Source organism: Vipera ursinii, assembly GCF_947247035.1.
Source record: "Vipera ursinii genome assembly, chromosome: 1".
NCBI lineage: Eukaryota > Metazoa > Chordata > Lepidosauria > Squamata > Viperidae > Vipera > Vipera ursinii.
The window spans coordinates 246,294,533-246,317,744 of record NC_139512.1 but is presented as its reverse complement, the minus strand read 5'-3'; the positions used below and the strand labels follow the sequence as shown (position 1 = coordinate 246,317,744).

Below are 23,212 nucleotides of genomic sequence, written 5' to 3'. Positions count from 1 at the left end.
CCATAATATTTTTCACAAACCTGAATGAAAATTAAATTAATTGAAAATATGTAATGCAATGGAGTTGAATGGAATACACTGTTCTATACTATATGTATTTACAGTATGTATTTGTATTTCAGTTTTAAAATAATATCACTTAGTTGCATTGGTATTCAAGATAGTATTTTATTGTTTCTGGTTTCAGGAGAAGTCAAAAATTAAATATTTACATTATTTTTAGAGGAATTTTCCTTTTCCCTTTTCTTCTTTTTTATGTTTATAAATTTTGCCACTGTTATTAATATTATATTGAGCATTAATTGTCTAATTTCAATAATTTCTTTGTTCATTTGATATTATACATATTTTTGAAAACACAACTTTGTTTAATAAACAAAATAACATATGAAACCTCTCCCAAAAGGATATAAACTGGATTTATTACTAACAATTTTAGCAATTGGCTAAAATTACACACTACAAAAAGGTGTAAAAACAATAGCTCTTGTAAAAAAAAAATCCTATGCAAAATGTAACATGGCATTGCCATGCTGCTAGATGCAAAATGGCAAACATTTGGAGAAATTGTCCGTGTGGCCTGGTAGATAAAGGAGCTCAAGGAACATTAGGAATGAAATCCTCACTTAGCAGAAATAACCCTAATTACCATAAACATTTCTGAGTTCTTGAGAGCAGAGAAAGCTCAATCAGGCTAAATATATGCAATCACTACTAATACATCTCATTAGTACAGAGCTTCCTTTGTGTGCTTTTTTGTCTTCCTTTGTGAATGGAAATGCTTACATATTTAAAACATTGATCTATTTTTACCACAACAAAACCGAATTCCAATTTATGACTTTTTTAAAAAAAAAACCCAGCTTAATTGATTTTAATCTTAAAATTAAAATAATGTGGGGCTGCTCTTGAAGGACATCTGGAAGCTTCATCTGATACAAAATGCAGCTGCACAAGGAGTAAAGAGTGTCAGACATCTGACACATGCAACACCACTGCTATGTGGACTGCACATTAATTGCCAGTGTGCTTGCAGGTACAAATGTAGGTGCTGGTTATCATCTCTAAAGTCCTTCATGGCTTGAGGCTAGATTACCTAATTCAATTTGGTCCCATAGATTGGGTATGTTATGGGTCCCATCAACCAAGGAATGTCATCTGGCAGGAACCACTTGTCTGAAATAGTATAAGGTCTCCTGCTTGAACAAGGGGGGGGAGGGCTAGCAGAGCTCCTAGATATCTTTCAACTTATTTATTCTGACCCTGTTAGCCTTTTGTAAACCATGAGGACTAGGTTGTGCACCTGGATCTGGGGTTCTGAGTGTGTTAAGGGTCCCAATTCTTGCCTGTATTAGCATCCATGAAAATCACTTCTTGAGATGGGTGACTATAGAAATTTTAAAAAAAACAACAATTTTATAAAACAGCAAAAAAGATCAGCAGCAACAATAAACAAAAGACAAGGCAGAAGAAATTCTACAAAAAATAGGCAACATAAATGAATAATTCTGCATCAGATATGGAAAACTGTTTATTAACCCTGGTTAAACTCAGAAGCAATTCTATAATTAGATAAAATCTATCATGAGCGCCATGTCTCATGGACAGAGAATTCCTGACAAATGTGGGCCAGAAAAAGATATCCCCCATAATCTTAATGACCAGAAATTAAAGGCAAAACAATCCATCAGGTACTCAGCTCTAAAACCATGTAGGTTGAGTACCTTCACCTTCACTCATACATGCTCTCAATCAGTGCATCTTCTCCTATATAATATACACTTCCTCTAAATTCTCAGAATTCTCCATTCCCTGAATCTTCCAGATCAGCCTTAAAGATAGGCCTACACAAACCACAATCCATACTCCAATCATGAAGTTGGAGTTTTACTTAACTTACTTTGCCATGCCAGTTTATGCTGGGGAAAATTTGTTTTGCCTTTCTCTTTTATGGATTATAAACAAGTGTGGACATTTGATGACAAGATGACATTTGATGACTAGTAGACTCTACTTGCAAATATACAGAGATTCCTTTTGCCATACACTACCCACCCTCTAAATTAAAATATTTATTTTATTTTTATATTTATTTTCCTCTAAAATATTCATAAATGTTCCTCATTCACCTAGTATGTAAGGCATTTACTTATCTCATTCACATTAATACTCGTTTTCACATCCCATTCACGTAGTCTACGCTTGTCACATATAATACTTACATGTCCATTCATTCCCCATTTCAGCTTCTATTCCAAATATGGCAAAAACTGACTGAATTGTCATACATTCAGGGGACCTCAGGGGTTATTCAAAGTGTTTAGATTTTAAATAAAAAAACAACAACCCGTCTTATCCATGTCTAATTTTATGCATCACATGTTTTTACTCTGATACAGCACATTCAGTTATTCTAATATCTGTGAGTAGCTTTTTGTATACTTCCCCCTTTTTAAAAAACACTTGAATGACTCTACAAAATGGAAGACAAAGAGGAGCACTGTGTATAAACTGGGAAAAATGTGTGAAGTGTGTAAGAACTCCTTTCTACAGATTGTTAATTTCTTTGCTGCTCCCCCCCCCTTACTTCAATTACTCTTTATTAAACAAATTAACACAGCTACCCAAGTCACACATAGTGACTCGGGGTGACGTAGTACATTAAAAATCCACAATTAAAATTCACCATTTAACACACTCCCAACTCCTATTCTGCCATAGCAGCAACAACAGAATCAGACAAGCTACTTGATTGGCTCTGAATGAGATCCTTAAGCCCGCTGACAAAACTATGTCTTCAAGGCCTTGCAGAAAAGCAACAAGGTGGGGGCCAAAATTTTATTGGGGGAACAAAGGGAGAAAGCTATGCTGGAAAATCCTTCTGAAATCAAGAAAATACAAGACATTTGGTAACTATCTGATTTAGATAACTTCCCTGCTTAGCAATAGTTGGGGAAATTGTATTGATCAGCAATATGTACCTCTAATTAATTGTAATGGAACTGAGAAATAGATTAAAGGTACAGCTGTAGTTAAACTCTGATTGAAATCCAATGCAATTGTTATAGGATGTATTATTATTTCTATGAGTATTACGTCTGCCGGGGGCAGAGAACCTGAGAGGGGAGGAAATAAGCTCTCTGGGTTTTCCCCCTCCTAACCTATAGGTATCGGAGGTAAGGAAAAAGTTGTTACTGCAATCTTTGTTCAATATTCCCCTGAGGGTATCTCCACTCCCATGACTGTTGATTCTGAATATATAGAAATCTGTCTTAGAGGTATAGCATGTCCAAATGATTATGCATTATATTCCAACAAAGCAAAAACCTTTTTTTTTTTCCAAATTGGGGAAATTTCATTAGAGAATACACATATGGATTTATTGTTTCTTAATTTTGGATACACCTATTCACAAACTTTATTACAATATTTCGCATTCTTTGCCAGACTCATGCCATTCTAAACCTCATGAGTATACTTATTCGTTTCATCCCTCTTCTTCTTGGGTCTATTTCTTTTGAACAAATATCTTTTGAATTCTAGCTTCCATTCGTCACTTCCTTCCAAACTGCACCCTGGTTTCCTGCCAGGTTTCTCTGATATATTATTCAGATCATATTTCCTTTCTACGTTAGGATTTCTAGCTTTTCTGATTTTTTTACCCATATTCTATGCAAAGCATACAGACGTAGGAAGCCGAGGATGTTACTAGTAGCAGCCTTCCTACTGTTCATTTATTTATTTATTTATTTATTTAATTTAATTTGTATACCGCCCTTCTCCCGAAGGACTCAGGGCGGTGTACAGGGCAATAAATACCAAATACAGAATACAAAAATTAAAAACAGATTAAACCATAGTGGCCAAATACAATAAATAAATTACTTAAAAACAGTAATTAAAACCCCAAACCCATCAGACCAGGCGGGCTTGTTCAAATAAATAGGTTTTTAGGTCACGTCGGAAGGAGCGCAGGTCGGGAGCCATCCGGAGTTATATGCCAAGTGCTTTGGAATATACTTTGCTGTCTCATAACTCCTCCCTTAACCATGTTCAGTCCTGTATCTGTTTCCCAGCCATTCTCTACATGGAGTCCTTGCTTCTATTACCTTCCTGCTGTCAGTTTACTTCTTTCTTGATAAAGTGCCACTAGACTTGCCAAATACATTTTCCCTTCCCTTGTGCTCTCTGCTTAAGAGTTACTTATACTTTTGATGCAAGCCTTGTTATTAAGAATACAATCTTTTCTCTCTCTCTTTTTTCCTTAATCAGTTATTTTCCATTCATTTCATGTGAAAATGGTAGTTGTGCCCCAGCTCCTTCACCTTCCCATTCAGAAATTTTTAATCACTTGTAATCCTCCCATGTTGATAAATATCCTTGATACATGAAATCAGAAAGGTAGCATAATAGCATCTCATAATAGCATCTCTTTCCAACAGAATTGCTTCTGTCCTCCGCCGTAATGAATCTCCCATCACCGCTTTTCTTTTCCACCTTCAGCTTTGTTGATTTCTGCAGAGTTGATAATACCTTCCGTTATCCTCAGGGATCGAATCTTTGTTTCAGTGTCGAGAGCTTGAAATGTGTAGATAAGCTTCAGTGATGGGTATCTCCTTTTAGTTTGTCCATTCTTGCTTGCTAGTTGGGCAAAGTAGGAATGTATCTTCTAGATTTATTTTCATTGCAATTCCTGATATTCCCCGCCAACCTAGCTAGGCTGGAAAGTATAGCTTCAATTACAGAGAGTAGCAGTTTGGGAAGTCTGTTAGGACACAACCCAGATTCCCTTGAAAGTGTAAAGTTTTGTTACAGAGGCAATTCTTTTGGCAAGCGAAAGCAGGTCCAAAATGCAGAAAGTAACCCTATCTCTCTTTCAAAACCATTTTTCTTAAAGGTCATTTTAAAAAAAAAGGCTTCACAGACTTCTAAGTAATTTCAATCTTTGAAATATCACTGACTGAATTTACATAGTGTTTTAGATAACACGTGTAATGAAATGTTTTATCATCCAAATACATTTTGAAATACATTAGCACTGATAAATTAAAATGAAATCCATTTCACCTTAACTTTCTAGTGAACTGAACTGAAAGGACCTCTGCAACAAATTTCTTATGAGATTTTTAAATCAGATTAAATATGTCAACCTCCCAGGAGACCATTGGAAAAGATATTTCTAAGTAACATTTTGTTTCAGACTGGAAAGCCTAATTTGGAAACAGCTGAGGTTCTAATAATTTTACTTCTATATTTCCTGCCCCCTAGGAATTTTCAATGCCACTTGCTTAGCTAAAATTAGAGGGTATTTCTTAGAAACAGTGTTACCAAAGGAAATCTACCATAAACTATATTTTGCAATGTCACTTCTTACAAATCTAAGGACAATAACAAGACTTCTATGGCAGTTACTTTAGACAACAAATAAATAAATTGAGATTTCTGGCTCAACTAAGATGAATCTTAATAGTGTGGCAAAATCATACTCTGAATGCAACGAAGTTTATCATTCACCACTGCCAATGGTGTGGGAATATGTCTGCTTTAGCTAGTAAGCAGGCGAGACAGCGAGTTAACAGTTTAACTCTTTATTCAGAACCAGGCAAACAACACAAGAACATGACATCTATTTATACTGGCAGCTGTCGGCAGTTTAACCAATCAGGGGTGAGTTCGTTCTCGCGCCGTTTGTTTCCGCCAATCGGGGCCGTCAGGGTTTGATAGCTCGGAGCTGTCATCGGTAGCGCGTGTTGAGCTGTCAGTCAGTTGGCGCCTGCGCAGTTCCGCCCGGCAGCTTTTGAAAGCTGTCAAAAGCTGCCGTGGCTTTTACCTCAGCCCTGTTAACTTCTGTTATAACACAATGTGTGAATATATAATAAGTAAATACACAACACCCCTTACCCCTCCCTCTGATTGAGTTGATGTTTCCCCAACTGTTTCTTTTTCGGGTTTCTCCATTCGAAGTCTTTTAGGTAGGTGGGAGGTCTTTTTATTCTTTCGGAGCGCCGGGGGGTTGTCTCGGTTGGTTGTTCCTTTTCCCCCGGGGCTTCTAGGTCTGGCTCAGGGGGCAGGGGGCATGGCTCCGAAGGTTCCGCGTCGCTTGGGGCGGGGTGTTGAAGTGGTATATTTCGATCGGGGGGATTTTGGCGTGCAAGACTTTGCGGCGGTGCTTCTGTCAGCATTTCGTCGTTACCCCTTTCCCCTATGTTTTGAGGACTGCGACGCCGAAGTTGGTCGATGTGTCTGCGGATATGTATATTATGTCCAATGTCTATGATGTATGATAGGGGGCCCGTTTGTTCAATGACCACCCCCTGTGTCCATTTGTTGCCCCCCCCGTAATTCCTCGCCCAGACAGCTTGCCCTGTGTTGAGAGTTCTATGTTGGAGGGGTGGTTCTGGGTCTGGAGGGGATCTGTCAGGATGTAGACGGTCTAGTCTGGTAGTTAATCTTTTGCCCCAGCGGAGCTCTGCTGGAGACTTCCCAGTAGTTGTGCATGGGGTGGTGTGCTGTGATAAAAGGAATTGAGCCAGTCTACGGTGCCAATTGCCGGAGATGATTTTCCGCAGTGCCTCTTTGGTTGATTTCACCATCACCTCTGCCAAGCCGTTCGTCGATGGGTGAAAAGGAGCCGTGGTGGTGTGCCTAATAGAGTTCGCCGTTGTGAAACTCTGGAATTCGTAGGAGGTAAATTGGGGGCCGTTATCAGAAACTATAACATCTGGAAGCCCATATGTTGCGAATAACCCTCTTAAAACTTGTATTGTGGCAGTTGAAGTTGTGCTAGTTACTGGTGCCACCTCTAGCCATTTCGAATAGCTATCCACGACTATTAAGAATGATTGTCCCTGGAATGGACCTGCATAATCTATGTGGATACGAGACCAGGGTGTCTTTGTAGTTTCCCATCTGTGTATGGGAGCATGTGGCTGGGCGGCTCTAACAAGTTGGCAGGAATAGCAGCCGGCTACGTGCGTTTCAATCTGCTTATCTAATCCTGGCCACCAGACATAGCTTCTGGCCAGAGCCTTCATTTTGACGGTTCCAGGGTGACCTTCGTGGAGGCTCTCTAACACCTTGAGTCTGTGTTTGTCGGGTATGATTACCCTGCTGCCCCATAGTAGACACCCTTGATGGGTGGATAATTCCTTTTGCTTTAAAATATAAGGTTGGAATTCTGGGTCTGGGGGTGTGTATTGCCAGCCAGACGTGACATAGCCTAAGACTCTGCCTAAAATTTTGTCTGCAGCAGTAGCTGCAGAGATGTCTTTAACAGATAATGGGCATTCTGGTAGGTCTGAGATAGCCAGTATTCTTCCAGCTGGTGCTGGGTCTGGGTCGACTATTGGTTGGGGCAGTCTGCTAAGGCCATCAGCATGGCCCATGGATTTCCCTGGCTTGTATTCCAAGTTGTATGAATAGGCTGACAGAAAGGTAGACCATCTCAGGATGCGGGGAGATAATATTTGTGGTGTTAGTTTGTTTACTGTAAAAAGTCCTAACAGGGGCTTATGGTCAGTAAAAATGGTAAAGGGTCGGCCGTATAGGTAGTCATGAAATTTTTTTACGCTAGCTACTATAGCTAAAGCCTCCTTGTCAATCTGAGCGTAATTACGCTCAGGTTTTGACAGCGTTCTGGAATAGAACGCTACAGGTGTCTGTGTCCCCTCTTTAGTTAAGTGGCTTAGGACTGCTCCAATGCCGTAGGGGGAGGCATCGCAAGCCAGACATAAGGGCAGCTGTTCGTTATACAGGGCTACTGTTGTATTGCTGGAGAGTAAGTTTTTTAATAGGTTAAAACTTTTATCATGCTCAGATGACCAAGTCCGGGGTTTGCCTTTGTCTAATAGCCTATGTAAGGGTTCAGCAATGGAGGCTTTATGAGGCAGGAAGGTATGATAAAAGTTAACTAACCCTAGAAAGGCTTGAAGTTCTTGTTTATTTTTAGGGGTCGGTGCTGTTTTAATAGCTTTAATTTTTGTTTCAGTGGGGTGAATTCCTTTAGCGTCTATTTTAAAACCTAAGAACTCTGTTGAGGGCACCCCGATGGAGCATTTGTCTCGTTTTAATTTGAGACCAGCCTCCCTGAACCTAAGGAGCACCTTTGTTAATTTGTCAGCTAGGTCTTTTTCTGATTCCCCTGCAATTAGGACGTCGTCAAAATATGGACAGACCCCGGGGATCCCTTTAAGTGTTTTTTCCATGATTTCCTGGAAGATCCCCGGGGCTGCAGAGATGCCGAATTGAAGGCGGTTGATTTTAAATGCTCCCTTGTGGGTGACGATTGTCTGAGCTAAAGCGGTGTCAGGGGTGACAGGCAGCTGTAAATACGCCTGCGCCAAGTCTAACTTGGCAAATATGGCGCCTGACTTAATGGCCGCGAGGATGTCTTTGACAGCCGGGACCGAGTAGGCATGTGCATTTAATGCGAGGTTGAGGGTCGCTTTATAATCGGCACATAATCTTATTTGGCCATTTGGCTTAACTGGGGTCACTATGGGTGTCTCCCACTCAGCCCCTTCTACCGGTTCTAGGACTCCTAAGGTAGTTAATCGGTCTAGCTCAGCTTCTATTTTTTCCCTCAAGGTGAAGGGAACTCTTCTTGCCTTGATTCTGACAGGCATTACATTCGGGTTTAGTTTAAGTGATACGGGCGGTCCCGTGTACTTCCCTAGCGAGCTGTCAAAGACGTCCGCGAATTGAAGGCAGACGGATTCTAAGTTTGACAGCTGAATGGCGTTGACACCTGTCAACACTATCCCTAGTGCCTCAAACCAGTCTAGTCCTAGCAGGCTGATTCTGTTTTCTTGGGTTACAAGAATAGGGAGGGATCCTTTAAATTGTTTGAACTCCACGGGGACGGAAGCCTTTCCCCAGAGTTTAATGGGCGTTTTCTGGAAGTCAGCTAGGCGGAGTTTGGTGGGTCGAAGGGCGGGCCGTTTTCTACTTTGGTTACAAATGTCCCTGTAGGTTTGCCACGATATGAGTGAGACGGAGGACCCAGAGTCCACTTCCATCTCACAGGGGATTCCTTGAATTAGAACGTCCACCTTGACTTTGGGCTTAAGAGTGCTGTGGACTGTGTATTCCCCCGCCCTCCCCCTCACATTAAGCCCTAGGGGTTTAGGACTGTGCCTGGCTCTAGGTGTGTGTTGGCTCATACCTGCAGTTGTCACTTCCAGTTCATGCAGATTTTCTCGGCTCCGGCTGCGGCACACGGCTTTGAGGTGACCAGTCTTTCCGCACCCATGGCATTTGGCACTGCGGAACCGGCACGTTGCTCTCGGGTGGCTTCCGCCGCAGCTGGCACACTTAGCCCTGTTTGGCTGGAAGTTAGCGCCCCTCTGATTGTTGGCAGGCCCCCCTCGGTAGTTGCGTTGCAGCCTGAGCTTTTCGAACCGCCGCTGTACCGCGTCGATGTCCATGGAGACGTCGTCATCTTCGGGACCGCTGAACCCGCCGTCCTCCTGGTGCACAGACCCACTGGGCCCGCTGTCAGGTGAACGTCGGTTGTCACCGTGGCAGTCCTCGTATGCGATGACTTCCCTCGCCACATCGGTCATTGTCATTTCTGGCTTGGCGATCAGCTTCTTCCTCAGCCGTTCGTCTTTGAGCCCTATGACGATCTGGTCCCGGATTCGGTCTTCTAAGTCCGGGAACCGACACCGTCGTGCGGCGTGTCTGACCCGGGTTATGAAGTCATTTGCTGGCTCGTCAGGAAGCTGTAGTTTCCGGGTGAAATTTACTCTCCAGAAGAGTTCTGACTTGATGGGCATGAAGTATTTGCTCAGCCCCTCGGTAAGGTCGGCGTAGGAGATAGTGGCGATCGGCTCCGGGGTGAAGATTCCCACAGCGGCATCATATACGGCTGGCCCGCTGAGCCAGAGGAGGGTGGCTGCCTTGGCCCGGTCGTCCGTAATCTTCTTAACCACCAGGTATCCTTCTACCTGGCCCAGATGAGACTCCCAGCCTTCTGGGTGGCGGGTATTGAATTCTCTAATGTGGCCATGGTTCATCATGCTGTCTGTAACTGTGGGTGCCGCTGCTTGCGTTGAAGGGAAGTTCGGCTTCCGAGTGACTTCAGCGAGTGACCAGCTCGGCTAAGGGAAAAAATCTCTTCTCCAATTAGGTAGTGACTTCAGCTTAGGCAAGCAGGCATCCCACCTTCGTCGCCAGTGCTTTAGCTAGTAAGCAGGTGAGACAGCGAGTTAACAGTTTACCTCTTTATTCAGAACCAGGCAAACAACACAAGAACATGACATCTATTTATACTGGCAGCTGTCGGCAGTTTAACCAATCAGGGGTGAGTTCGTTCCCGCGCCGTTTGTTTCCGCCAATCGGGGCCGTCAGGGTTTGACAGCTCGGAGCTGTCATCGGTAGCGCGTGTTGAGCTGTCAGTCGTTTGGCGCCTGCGCAGTTCCGCCCGGCAGCTTTTGACAGCTGTCAAAAGCTGCCGCGGCTTTTACCTCAGCCCTGTTAACTTCTGTTATAACACAACGTGTGAATATATAATAAGTAAATACACAACAATGTCAGATAGCCCATCCCTATGGAAGAATTCAGATAATGTCAAATAGAAGTTATCCTAATGAATGTTCAGGGGATGCATATAGGGTGATCTCTTAAAATGTTCTGACGCATGCCAATATTTCTGGACTAAACCGATGCCGACTTTAGTAGCAGCTTGTCCAAATCAGTGTCCTATGGGAAAAAATGCATTCAGTGGAGTCCTTGGTGCTCTCTGAAGTAGGTTGGTTGCTTACAAACATTTTGTTACCGCAGTGGTGGCACAGTGGTTAGAATGCAATACTGCAGGCTACTTCTGCTGACTGCCGGCAGTTCGGCAGTTCAAATCTCACCGGCTCAAGATTGACTCAGCCTTCCATTCTTCTGAGGTTGTTAAAATGAGGACCCAGATTGTTGGGGGCAATATGCTGGCTCTGTAAACGGCCTAGAGAGGGCTGTAAAGCACTGTGGAGTGGTATATAAGTGTAAGCACTATTACTATAAGGGAGTGGGGTTTGTTCTCGATATACATTAACTTGCCCTGCCAATGTTGGAGAGGGTGTTGTTTTTTTTTCCTTTCTAGTTCCTTGATTAGGCTGATGTTTATTCTTTGATTGTTCATCTTGAGTTATTCTGTCTGCGTTGATAGTTCCTTGAGTAAGGAATCGTTTACTGTTTGCCTGGGGATAAACTCTGCTTATCTTGGTGTTGACCGGGGACAATATATAAAAATGTATTGTCGTTCTTTAGTTCTCTTTCTTAAATGCATTTGTGCAGGCAGAGATACAGTGAAGTTAATATAGCAGCACCATCAATAGTATATTTTGGTAGATTGGTCAGGGATAGGGTGATTTTTTTTTTCAGTATGTAATACTTATGGCTAAATTTTAAAATGAGAAAATGAATTCAGTCCAGAATCAGCTCCATAGCTAATAAACCATTGTGAAAATGCTTTGTGACCAAGCAGTAGTTAATTAGCTATACTGCTTCTTGATAAAAGTACTGTAAATTACACATTTCAAAATCACTTGGTGTGATCTTGCACCTGATACTCTCCAGCATTGGCCATGCTGGCCAAGTCAATTAGTAATTCTGTTCCAGAAATTACATACGCATTTCTATGCTAAAATAGCTTTTGCTACTATTAATAGCGTTAGATTACTGTGAATGACACAATTTACATAAAAAATTTGGAAACCCAGCAACTGATGCAATACTACTGAATTTATTTTGTGTGTTGTGCAGTTTTCTAAAGCAGAACATGCTTCAGAAACATCTTTTCAGGTCAGTCTACCATGGAATTCCAGCATGGCTTAAAAAGCTTTTATCTTTTATAATGCATTCTCAATTCATATTGTATCCTAGTAAAGCCTGGTAGGCATTATTGTTTTCTCATGCAAGATCACACACTGAAAAAACAATTGATATGCCACTACTAGTTTCTGCATCATAGAATATATTAAGATGAGTTATTTTGGAAATTATGTAAGGGGAACTGGATAAATTAATTGACTTATGGCTTAGCAACTGCTCAAAGTTATGATGAACCTACCCAGGGCTACTTATGAATCGAATTTGAAGTTCCTGTGGTCTCCCACTCCATGGTCATATGATTGCATTTTAAGTACTTGACAACCAGCCTGCATTTACAGCATCATGAGACCATGATTTATGAAAGTTTTTGCCAGAAACTAGCATTTACCTTTGGTTTCTGGCAAAAAAACACCTATTGCAAACAATGGATTTGCTTAATGACTGCAGTGTTCTCTTTACAACTGTGTTTAATGACTGCTGCAGAAAGGTCATGACATGGCATTTAACAGCTGCCATAACCTATGACCATAATTCTGGGCTCAATTATGGTTGTAAATTGAGGACTATCTGTATATTACATGCCAGTATTTTAAAACCCATCCGATAATTACATGACTGCACTTCTGATTCATAATATAATATGGTATGAATATGGATTGTACAATATCTTATTAAAGAATATGAAGAAAGAAAGAAAAGAAAAGAGAAGGAAAAGAAAAGAAAAGGAGAAGAAAAGAAAAGAAAGAGGAGAGAAATTGTATACTCTCTCACATTTTTCCCATGCCAGGAATGAATTGCCGGTATGAAATTGCAGCACACATGGCTGGAGGCAGTAAGTAACATGCCATTAGGTGACTACAATATGGTTAAATAATATCTTTTAGAACTCATTGGTCTAATCACTCAAATAAACTATTAATATCCAGTTCAGAACTTAAGAGTGATACAAGAAATGTATTCAGAAACCTTTCAGTTGAGATACTATAATGAGAAAAGTGAGTTACTCCAAGCTATTACAAACACACACACACACAAAAACACACACCAAAACTTGCCATCTTGATTTTTTTTCTTTTTCTTTGTCCTTATATTGTTTGGTATATTTCGAGCCACCCCGAGTCATTTGGAATTGGGCAGCATCAAATCAAATCAAATGCTCACTTCAAATACAGCAGTGCTCAATAATATGCAGTTCAAATCTGTAACTGAGTCAAAAAGTAATTTGTCCTTGTTCTGTCGGTTAAAGACACAGGACTAGAATTGGGCAAAGCTGTGATCTAGTTCTGCCTTACGCCAACTAGAAGCCAACGGAGAGATTTTAAGCCAATTACCTTTTCTCAATCCTAGGAAGAAGGCAATGGCAAACCACTTCTGAAATAACCCCGACTAGTAATATTCCACACAGGGGTCTGTTACTCTAACCCAGTGTTTTTCAACCACTGTTCCGCGGCACACTAGTGTGCCGCGAGATGTTGCCTGGTGTGCCGTGGGAAGAATTGAAAAAACAGTGACCTAGGAGACAGCGGTGAGAGGAGGAGGAGGAGGAGGAGGAGGAGGAGGAGGAACAGCCACGGGCGGAGCGGCGCTGCAAGACTCTCTGGCGGGGAGCCTTGGCTAAGCTGACGGCCCTACTTCGCTGGAAGCAAAAGCCCGGGAAAAGAAGTGGGCTCGACCTCTCTAGGCACCAGGGCTCCACGGCAGCATAGCTCCGCCCCCTTCTCTGGCTTCGGAGGGTCTCTTGCTGAAGAGAGAGAAGCTGGGGAGAGGCGACCGGCTCGCTTATCAGAAGAGGACGGACGGGCGGCCAGCCCGGCTCGCCTGAGCTGTCGCGTGGTTGGTTGCCTGCAATGTTCGAAAAAGCTCTTCTTCCCCAGCACGCGCTGCTTACTCCTTACTCCCCGCGCGGCTGAGGATGCGAGACTCCCGCCTGGTCGGCTGCTTGGTTGCTCGCCGCGACCCCTCGCCCCAGCCCAAAATAGAGGGATCTGACCACTTCGCTCTTGGAGGCTTCGCTTGCGTCTGAAAAATTACATGGCTGATTTTTTTTTAACCTGTCCTTTTGATATGTTGCATAATAAAATGTCCTTTGGACCAAAGCAATTAAAAACCTTTGGGGTTTCCCCCCCCCCCTCTGGAGTGAAGTGCTTTTGATGGTAAAGGTGAGAAAGAAAGAAAAAAGGAAGGGAAAAAAGGAGAAAGGGGGAAGGGGAAAAGGGAGGGAGAAAGAAAAAAAGGAGAATAGAAAAGAAAGAGAGAGAGAGAGGAAGGGAGGAAGGAAGGAAGGAAAAAATCAGGAAGAAAAATTAAAAAGAAATGCAAGTAGCTTCCAGTTTCCACAACAAGTAGAAAGCAAGAAATTGAGAGAGGGAGGGAAAGAAAGTGGGAGAGAGAAAGGCAGGAAAGAAAGGAAGGAAGATAGAAAGAAAGAAAGAGAAAAGAAAGAGAGAAAAAGAAAGAAAGAAAGAAAGAAAGAAAGAAAAAGAAAGAAAGAAAGAAAGAAAAAGAAAGAAAGAAAGAAAAAGAAAGAAAGAAAGAAAGAAAGAAAGAAAGAAAGAAAGAAAGAAAGAAAGAAAGAAAGAAAAAATAAATGAAGGAGAAAAATGCAGAAAGAAAAATTAAAAAGAAATGCAAGTAGCTTCCAATTTCCACAACAAGTAGAAAGCAAGAAATTGAGAGAGGGAGGGAAAGAAAGTGGGAGAGAGAAAGGAAGGAAGGAAGATAAAGAAAGAAAAGAGAGGGAGGGAAGAGAGGGAAGGAAGGAAGAAAGAAAAGAAGGGAAAAAAGAAAATACAGAAAGATAAATTAAAAAGAAATGCAAGCTTTCCTTTTCCTTCACAGCAAAAACAAACAAACAAAAGCCCCAAAATAAAATAAAATAAAATAAAGAGGCTAATAATAATAATAATAATAATAAGAAGAAGAAGAAGAAGAAGAAGAAGAAGAAGAAGAAGAAGAAGAAGAAGAAGAAGAAGAAGAAGAAGAAGTTGGAAGGGACCTTGGAGGTCATCTAGTCCAACCCCTTGAGAACACAGGCCATCCTCGACTTACGACCATTCGTGTAGCGACCGTGGGGAGGTCCAACGGTGTGGAAAACGGTGGAGTGCCTCGTGATTTTTTTCATGAAACAAGTGTGCCTTTGCCCAAAAAAGGTTGAAAAACACTGCTCTAACCCAAGGTCTAGAGCACAGGTGTCAAACTCGATCTTGTCATGTAATGTATTGAAACTTTTTTTGCCTTTGTGAAGCCGGGGTGGGTGTGGCCTGTGTATGACACATCCAGTCCACGCGCCGCCAGTCGACACTCCTGGTCTAGAGGAACAGCCAATCTTGAGATGTTGTTTAAATAAAGTCAGGGTGCACATGTATAATTCAAAATACCATGTTTACTGCAGGTTTGCCATCTATTTTAATCTTTTTAGGATTCAGAAAAATACTACGTAGGCTGGAGAAGTGAGAGGAGCAAGAGGGTCAGAAAAGACATGCCACAGCAGCAGTGAGATGGCAAAAACCTTTACATAGGGCTTTTTACCCTCTCTGTCATGTGGTTCACTTCTCTACCATTGGACTTAGCAACCGTTTGGCTAATAATTTAGGGAACAAATTGTGGTCAGTAAACAAGGAGAGGTTATGAAAGCAAAGGGGTCCACAATGTTAATCTATGGCCTTGCCAACAGATAATAATAATAATAATAATAATAATAATAATAATAATAATAATAATAATAATAATAATAATAATAATAATGACATTGAAGAAGAAGAAGAAGAAGAAGAAGAAGAAGAAGAAGAAGAAGAAGAAGAAGAAGAAGAAGAAGAAGAAGAAGAAGAAGAAGAAGAAGAAGTTGGAAGGGACCTTGGAGGTCATCTAGTCCAACCCCTGCTCAGGTAGGAAAACCTATACCATTTCAGACAAATGGCTCTCCAGTCTCTTCTTAAAAACTTCCACTGTTGGAGCATTCATCACTTCTGGAGGCAGGATGTTCCACTGATTAATTGTCCTAACTGTCAGGAAGTTTCTCCTTAATTCTAGGTTGCTTCTCTCCTTGATTAGTTTCCATCCATTGCTTCTTGTCCTGACTTCAGGTGCTTTGGAGAATAGCTTGACTCCCTCTTCTTTGTGGCAGGCCCTGAGATATTGGAACACTGCTATCATGTCCCCCCTCCTCCTTCTCTTCATTAAACTACACATACCCAATTCCAGCAACTGTTCCTCATATGTTTTAGCCTCCAGACCTCTAATCATCTTTGTTGCTCTTCTCTGAACCAAGATTTTTCCTCAGTTCTCACAATAGATGAAATTTTCTACAGACCTATTATTTTATCTCTGAACCAAATCTTCTACCCATCAAGCAATGCAAAAGCCATTTCTGCCTGGTGAAACAGCCCATGTTCCAAATCAAGTTATTCTTTCTGGTACTAGCTGTCAAGGAATAATGGACCCCACATGTAAAAAAGCTAGCCATTGTGTGATACTGTCTTCAGTGAATATGGTGGACCACATCTGCCATACATTGCAGGTTTCTGTAGTAAACCAAGACCACTCAAAATCAACTTCATTTCAGATGTAGACTTCCATGAAACCCTATTCTCAATCTAGTTCTTTGGTGTTTCGCAAATCGTAAATGTGTCTAGCACTCTTAGAAAAGTCATTTTCTTGGAATTGTTAGGAAGAAGATGGATGAGAGTGATAACAGATAGTGACAAGGAGATCTCTTCAGGGGCAATTGTGGGTCAGGGGGCAGGAGGTAAAAACAAATTCCAAGATTTCAGAATTCCAGTCAACTGGTTAGCCACACTCATGCGGGGAAATTACATAACATGATATTTAACAGGTAGTTCCTCTCTGTAGCAGTCTCGTCTATTATAAAATAAACATAAACTGCATTTTTTCAACTGAAATTAATTATGGTACATACTTTATGAGATAAATATATAATTTCTTATGGTCAAGCTCCAAGGAGCTGTGCAGTTTTCTAATTGCTGCCATAACTTTGCCTTTTAACAAATGACATCTGAAAGGAATTACTGATAATATGAAGACCTTTTAAAAATTAGCTGTACTGTATTTCTGCAAAATAATGGAAGATTCAATTTTATTATTAACAGTTTGCAGATCAGTAAAATAATGCTACAAAATTCTACCAGTAAATTTTCAAAGTAAAATATACACACGCGCTAAAGAAAAATTAATCACTTTATAATTTGAAATTTGACAATTTAGAACAGGAAATTACAATATCACCTATAGATTTCCATCACATTAAATAATGATTTATCACTGAAGTTAACATTTCCTAGAAGTTGTCCATATTCATGAGCTTTTAAAATTTCATGCTGAAACTTCATGCTAACTGTTGTTTTCATTATTAGATTCAACATTTAAAATGTTTCCTGGCACAGAAAGGAATAATGAGCATCAATTAATTATTGTAATGGTTACCAATCTAAAGAAGAGCAGGAGACACGGGTCAGTTCAACCTCCAAGAAACTTCAAATAAATTTCCAAAGATATAGTTTTATCCTTAGCTGCTACTGGATTTTGACTTAAATGGGAAATATAACTACTTAATTCAATTTTTTCTCCACTTCTTTCCCCGTTTCATATTGGATATGTGCAAAAGAGATATTAAAAACATGAATGTTGTAGATTCAAAGAAAATTTCAGATCCCACTGTGGTTTCTGCATGGTAATTAAATATTCCAACATGTGATCCTTTCTTTGGTGTGTATGGGGAGGTAACATGTTATTCAAAGGAAAGTGTGTCATTGGTAATTTTTCAATAGCTTGACCATTTTTTTCCTTTAAAAACAATGCCTGAGCTTTCAATTCTGCATCAAGCTCAGCTACAATGAGGAATAAAGAACATTAATGGAACATGTAACAAGGTAGCTACTGGTTATAGAAGCCATTCACCCTGAATAATATTAATTTTAATATGGAAACATCACTTTGCCTGAAATCTTTGATATAGCTTGAAAAAAACTAAGAGATTTTGGAGACTGCTACTTTTACTTTGGTACACGCATATCCTTCAAGCATATTATTGAAGCTCTTGTTTTGTGACACCCCCCTCCCCTTTTTGCTGGGTCTGGGCGCCCGTTCTTAGGTTTGGTAAAGGACGTGCTGGGGATTCCTCCCTTGTGAGGGCTGCAGTTCTTTCTCGTATAGCCACACCGTTCAGATCCTGCAAGGATGGGACTCGTTGCACCCATAATAAGTTATAACGCTGTTCTTCCCACCCCCTTAGTGTTGTGTTGGACCCAGAATCAGAGACGACACAGGTTCAGGAGCTAAGTTGTTTATTGAGGAACATGGCTGAACTGGGAAACAAAGGATTTGAGCCCTCACTTATACCTGGTCAGGTAACTGCCTGGCCAATGGGTATAATCCAAGCATCCTGCTGGCTGGTCAGCCAATCCCTTTAAATCCTGCTCTCCCGCTGAACGCTGTCCCCTTGTTCTGGTTTCCCGCCGAACGCTGTTCCTGCTTGGAGCTGTCCAGCTCCCCACCTCCTTAATTCACTGACCCTCACGTGTATGCAAAACCCGCATACACTACACCCCTTCCCCCATGGCAGGGAACACCCTTGTTCCCATTTGCTTCTTTCCCGACTCCACACTGACACAGTTTACCCACAACCCCCTACCCCCCCTCAAATACATACATAATCTGAGAGGTAGGCAGGAGGCCTGTGGGCTCGGCCAGACCGCCTAGGGAAATCCCCCCCACAGGCTTGACGTTGTCCTTAGAGTTTATGATTTTTTTTGGTTATGCTCCCCCGGTGCTGGTGAAATGGACAATGGTTTTTCGGGTGAGGTCTCCCCTGGGTTAAGTGGCCTCCTTTGACTGGCCCAGGTGTTGACATTCCCTCACTCCGATCCATCTGCTGATGAGGTCGGAGCAGGTCCAACCCCTCTGAGTTGGGAACTATTTCCCTGTTTACTGTGTCTTTTTGGTCTTCTGCGCCATCCGGATGGATGGGGGGGTCTTAGATGAACCGCGTCTACTTCGGCCGCTAGATCCTCACTTGTTCCTCCTGCCCCCTGCGTCTGATGAATGGTGCTTCCCTGGCTGCTGCGGCTGGCGTCCGATGTCTCTGGCTTCTCAGCTAGCTCCCAGGCCAATATCTCTTCTTGTACTGTCTTGAGGGTTAGACCTGGTCTGGCCAGCAGCTTTTGTCTCAATTTTCAATCTCTGAGCCTGCAAACGATTCGGTCCCGCCATCTCCTCTCTAAATCGTTGAAGTTGCAAAGGCGAGCTGCCTGCCTGCCTGCCGCCATGAATGCAGATCATGACTCCCCCGGCCGCTGGTTCCTTTTTTCGAATTCAAACGTCCATGCCACTTCCGACATGTGTGGGTTAAAATACTGGTTTAATTTGTCCATAAGGTCATCATACTTCACCACCCTGATGGCTGTGGGCGCGCACAGGCCCACGGCTGATTGATAAATGTCCTTCCCACATGTACTGAGCAGGGTGGCCGCCTGTAATATTATTGGCGATGAAGTAAAATTCTAGCTGCCCCACGAATGCCTCCCACTCTTTGGGGTGAGCGCTATTAAAAGTGGGGGATACACTGAGCGGTGCCATGGGGGCTTGACTGACCTGGACCATGGGAGCTGGATCCACCTGAGCCATTTGAGCCTGACCGTCCTGGGACATCTCGAGCGTTCCTTCCATTCTGTTCCGATGCAGGTGGTGATTTTCCAGTAAGCAGGGATTCCTACCACCCTTCAGAACAAAATCCCATCCTCGTTGCCAGTTGTTGTGTTGGACCCAGAATCAGAGACGACACAGGTTCAGGAGCTAAGTTGTTTATTGAGGAACATGGCCGAACTGGGAAACAAAGGATTTGAGCCCTCACTTATACCTGGTCAGGTAACTGCCTGGCCAATGGTTATAATCCAAGCATCCTGCTGGCTGGTCAGCCAATCCCTTTAAATCCTGATCTCCCGCTGAACGCTGTCCCCACCTCCTTAATTCACTGACCCTCAAGTGTATGCAAAACCTGCATACACTACACTTAGTACCTGATAAGCAGGCAATAAGTCTATGTGATGGTTAATCGAATATCTGTCTGACAACCAAGCCTCCTTAAGTAGCCAGCCGACCTTGGTGGCATCTCAGGTGAAGGTCTGTGCCCCTGCAAGATAAAACGTATGATCATGGCTGGCCATATGTGCCCATACTTGTGAGCATTGTTCTTGCCATCTAATCGCCAGGTCACGGTCATGGATCCTGGTTTTGAGCCTTTTGGTTGTTTCCCAAACGTAGTTACAGTTACAGTTCTTGCACTTGATTTTATACACCACTGAAGATCTTTCCTCATTAGGGAGTGGCTCTTTGGGATTCATTATCTTGGCACACAGGATTTGGTCTGGTTTGTGGGCAACGTGGATGTTAAATGGAGCTAGCATCCATGCCGTTACAGTTTTTATAACTTACAATGGGCGCAACAAGTCCCATCCTTGCAGGATCGGAACGGTGTGGCTATACGAGAAAGAACTGCAGCCCCCATAAGGGAGGAATCCCCAGCACATCCTTTACCAAACCTAAGGACGGGCACCCGGATCTAGCAAAAAAGAGGGGGAGAGGTCACAAAACAAGAATCGCTAGGGGGCCAACCTATGGGTATGTGGACACGAACCAGGCAGACAAGGAGAGTGACTATGAGTGAGGAAATGACTCCCGAGCTTACAAACACGCGGATTGATGTGGGACAGCTAGAAACTATACAGTCAATTGGGGCGGGTAGACCAGTGACCCGGTCAATGAACAGGGCACAAAAACAACCAGCTTTATAAGCAACCTCCCTGAACTCTGGCTTTTACTTTGATGACGTCAGCAGTTAGCCAATGAAAGCTAAGTTGTTGTTAGCTGCGAAGTCGTGTCCGACCCATCGCGACCCTATGGACAACATTCCTCCAGGCCTTCCTGTCCTCTACCATCTTCTGGAGTCCATTTAAGCTCACGCCTACTACTTCAGTGACTCCATCCAGCCACCTCATTCTCTGTCATCCCCTTCTTCTATTGCCCTCGATCTTTGCCAGCATTAGGCTCTTCTCCAGTGAGAAAGCTAAGTAGATTAGTGTATTAAACAGTTTTGTTTATATTTTATCCTGGTGTTCGATTTGTTTTCTTTTCTTTTCAAATATGAGTATACCCAGGATTCGCATTTTAGCATAATTAGGATTAGAGCCTTGGTGGAGCAGTGGGCTAATGCCTCCTTAAGTAACACCAGCTGCCTGCAATTAGTGCAGGTTCGCATCCCACCAGGCTCAAGGTTGACTCAGCCTTCCATCCTTCCGAGGTAGGTAAAATGAGGACCCAGATTGTTGGGGGCAATTAAGCTGACTTTGTAATAATGCCGCTTGGAGAGTGTGTGAAAGCCCTAATAAGCAGGCATATACATAGAATGAAGGCTACTGCTAAGCTTGTAAGCCGCCCTGAGTCTTCGGAGAAGAGCGGGATATAAATGGAATTAAAATAAAAAAATAAATAAATATATATATCCTGTATCAGCCCAAACTCAGGCTGTCCACGGGTGGTAGTCACGACTGCGACAATCATTATTTTGCATAATTTTGTGGATTGCTAACAAAGAATTAAAGGGAGACTGATATAACCATTTCAAACTTATTTGTTCTCATCAGTCAGCCACACCCTTCTGAGATTCGAACCTGGGCTGATTGCACATTAGGCAGTTGTTTTAAGCTCTAGGCTACAGGCACTTTCTCACTTTGTCAGCTGCATCGGGGAGGGAAGAGGCAGGGGAGATATGTCTTGAGTGTTTTGAACACCTTGCCAGCCAAAATACGGGCCAAATCTTTTCTTGCCTGTATCAGTCCAAACTCAGGCCATGCACAGGCTGTAGTCGCAACTGCGACAATCATTATTTTGCATAATAACTGACTGATGAGAACAAATAAGTTTGAAATGGCTATATCAGTCTCCCTTTAATTCTTTGTTAGCAATCCAAAAGTTTATGGAGAACTGGAAACCCACGTCTACCGCAAACCCACATACACAGACAAAATCATCAGTTTCCCAAGCAACCATTCCACTGCACACAAAATAAGCTGTGTCCCAGACCCTTTTCAGAAGGGCCAAGACACACTGCAGCACCGCAACACTAAGAAAAATGGAAGAGAAATGGCTACTTGATGTCTTTCTTCTTAACAGCTATCAAAAAAACTTCATATTCTGACACATAGCACCCAAACCACACCACACCACACAACCAATCACCACACAAAAACTAATCCTACCATACACAAAAGGGGTGTTGGAAATGACAACTAGGTCTCCAACCCCTAGGAACAGCAAAAGCCCACAAAACCACAGACACATTCTGCCAGAATCAAAGACAAGATACAGAAGGATGAAAGAAACAATGTATTCTACAAAATCAACTAACCACTGCAACCCATTCTATGTGGGACAAACATCATGTCAACTAAAAATCAGGATCCACGAACACTTGCTGGCAATCAAATGCCAAAATCCCAAAACCTTAATCTCTACCCACACTGACACCAAACAACACCAGTTTGATTGGAGTGACACAAAAATCATTGGTTAAGGACTTCCGGCTTGATGTCACGGCACTGTGGACGCAGGAAGATGGGGCTCCGTCTCTCGTGTCTGAATTCGCTCTGCTGGGGGACCCTGGAAAGTGTCAAAAATCACCTCGTAGAGACAATGAGCAAGGAGGGGATCACCATTTGATCGCAGGAGGGCAGTGACCCTTCCATTTGATCTGGGGAAGCCCTCCAAAATAGCGGGGGAATGATTGGCCATATTAATATGGCTGGTCCTAAGCTGCTGACAGCTGAAGCAAAAAGCACCACCAAACAACTTTCAACCAACACCGATGAAACTGGGTAAGACCTGATCCTATCTTTGAGATTCTAAGTTTTGTTTCCTGAAAAAGCTGCCCAAAGCATTTCCCCCCGTGAGGAGAGAGGGAAGGGAATTTTTACCCCACCCTCTAAGAAAAGCAGCAACTAACTAGCCAGGGGAAACAGAGCAACCATAAGATTAATTTTAATCTAATTGAATATATATTCTTTTGAAACTTGGGAACTAAAAGTGTTCTTTTTCTTGTTGGAGACTTGTTTTACCACCATATAACTTTTGGACTTAAAAAGCTATAAAATGTCGTTGGTGACATCTTGTGGCAAATTATGGTTTTACAATTTGTTATTGACTAAAAGAAATCTGGCTTGAAACCCAGACCTCAGATAAAATTTGTTTGACCTTGACAGCTATCACCTTTGAAAAACCCAGCTGCAAAGAAGGGATTTCTGGGTGGCTTATGATGATGTATTGTTTAGGAAGCTGGCCTGCTTGAACTATGAATGTAAACTTTTACTGACTCTCAGAGCTATGC

General features: G+C 42.3%; 1 protein-coding gene across 1 annotated transcript in view; it reads right to left on the bottom strand.

Annotated features, from left to right (window-relative positions):
* Positions 1-23,212, bottom strand: part of FUT9 (fucosyltransferase 9) — a gene marked incomplete at both ends in the record, with an annotated part of 72,561 nt that overhangs the window by 1,259 nt on the left and 48,090 nt on the right. The gene's annotated exons all lie outside the window — the stretch shown is intronic.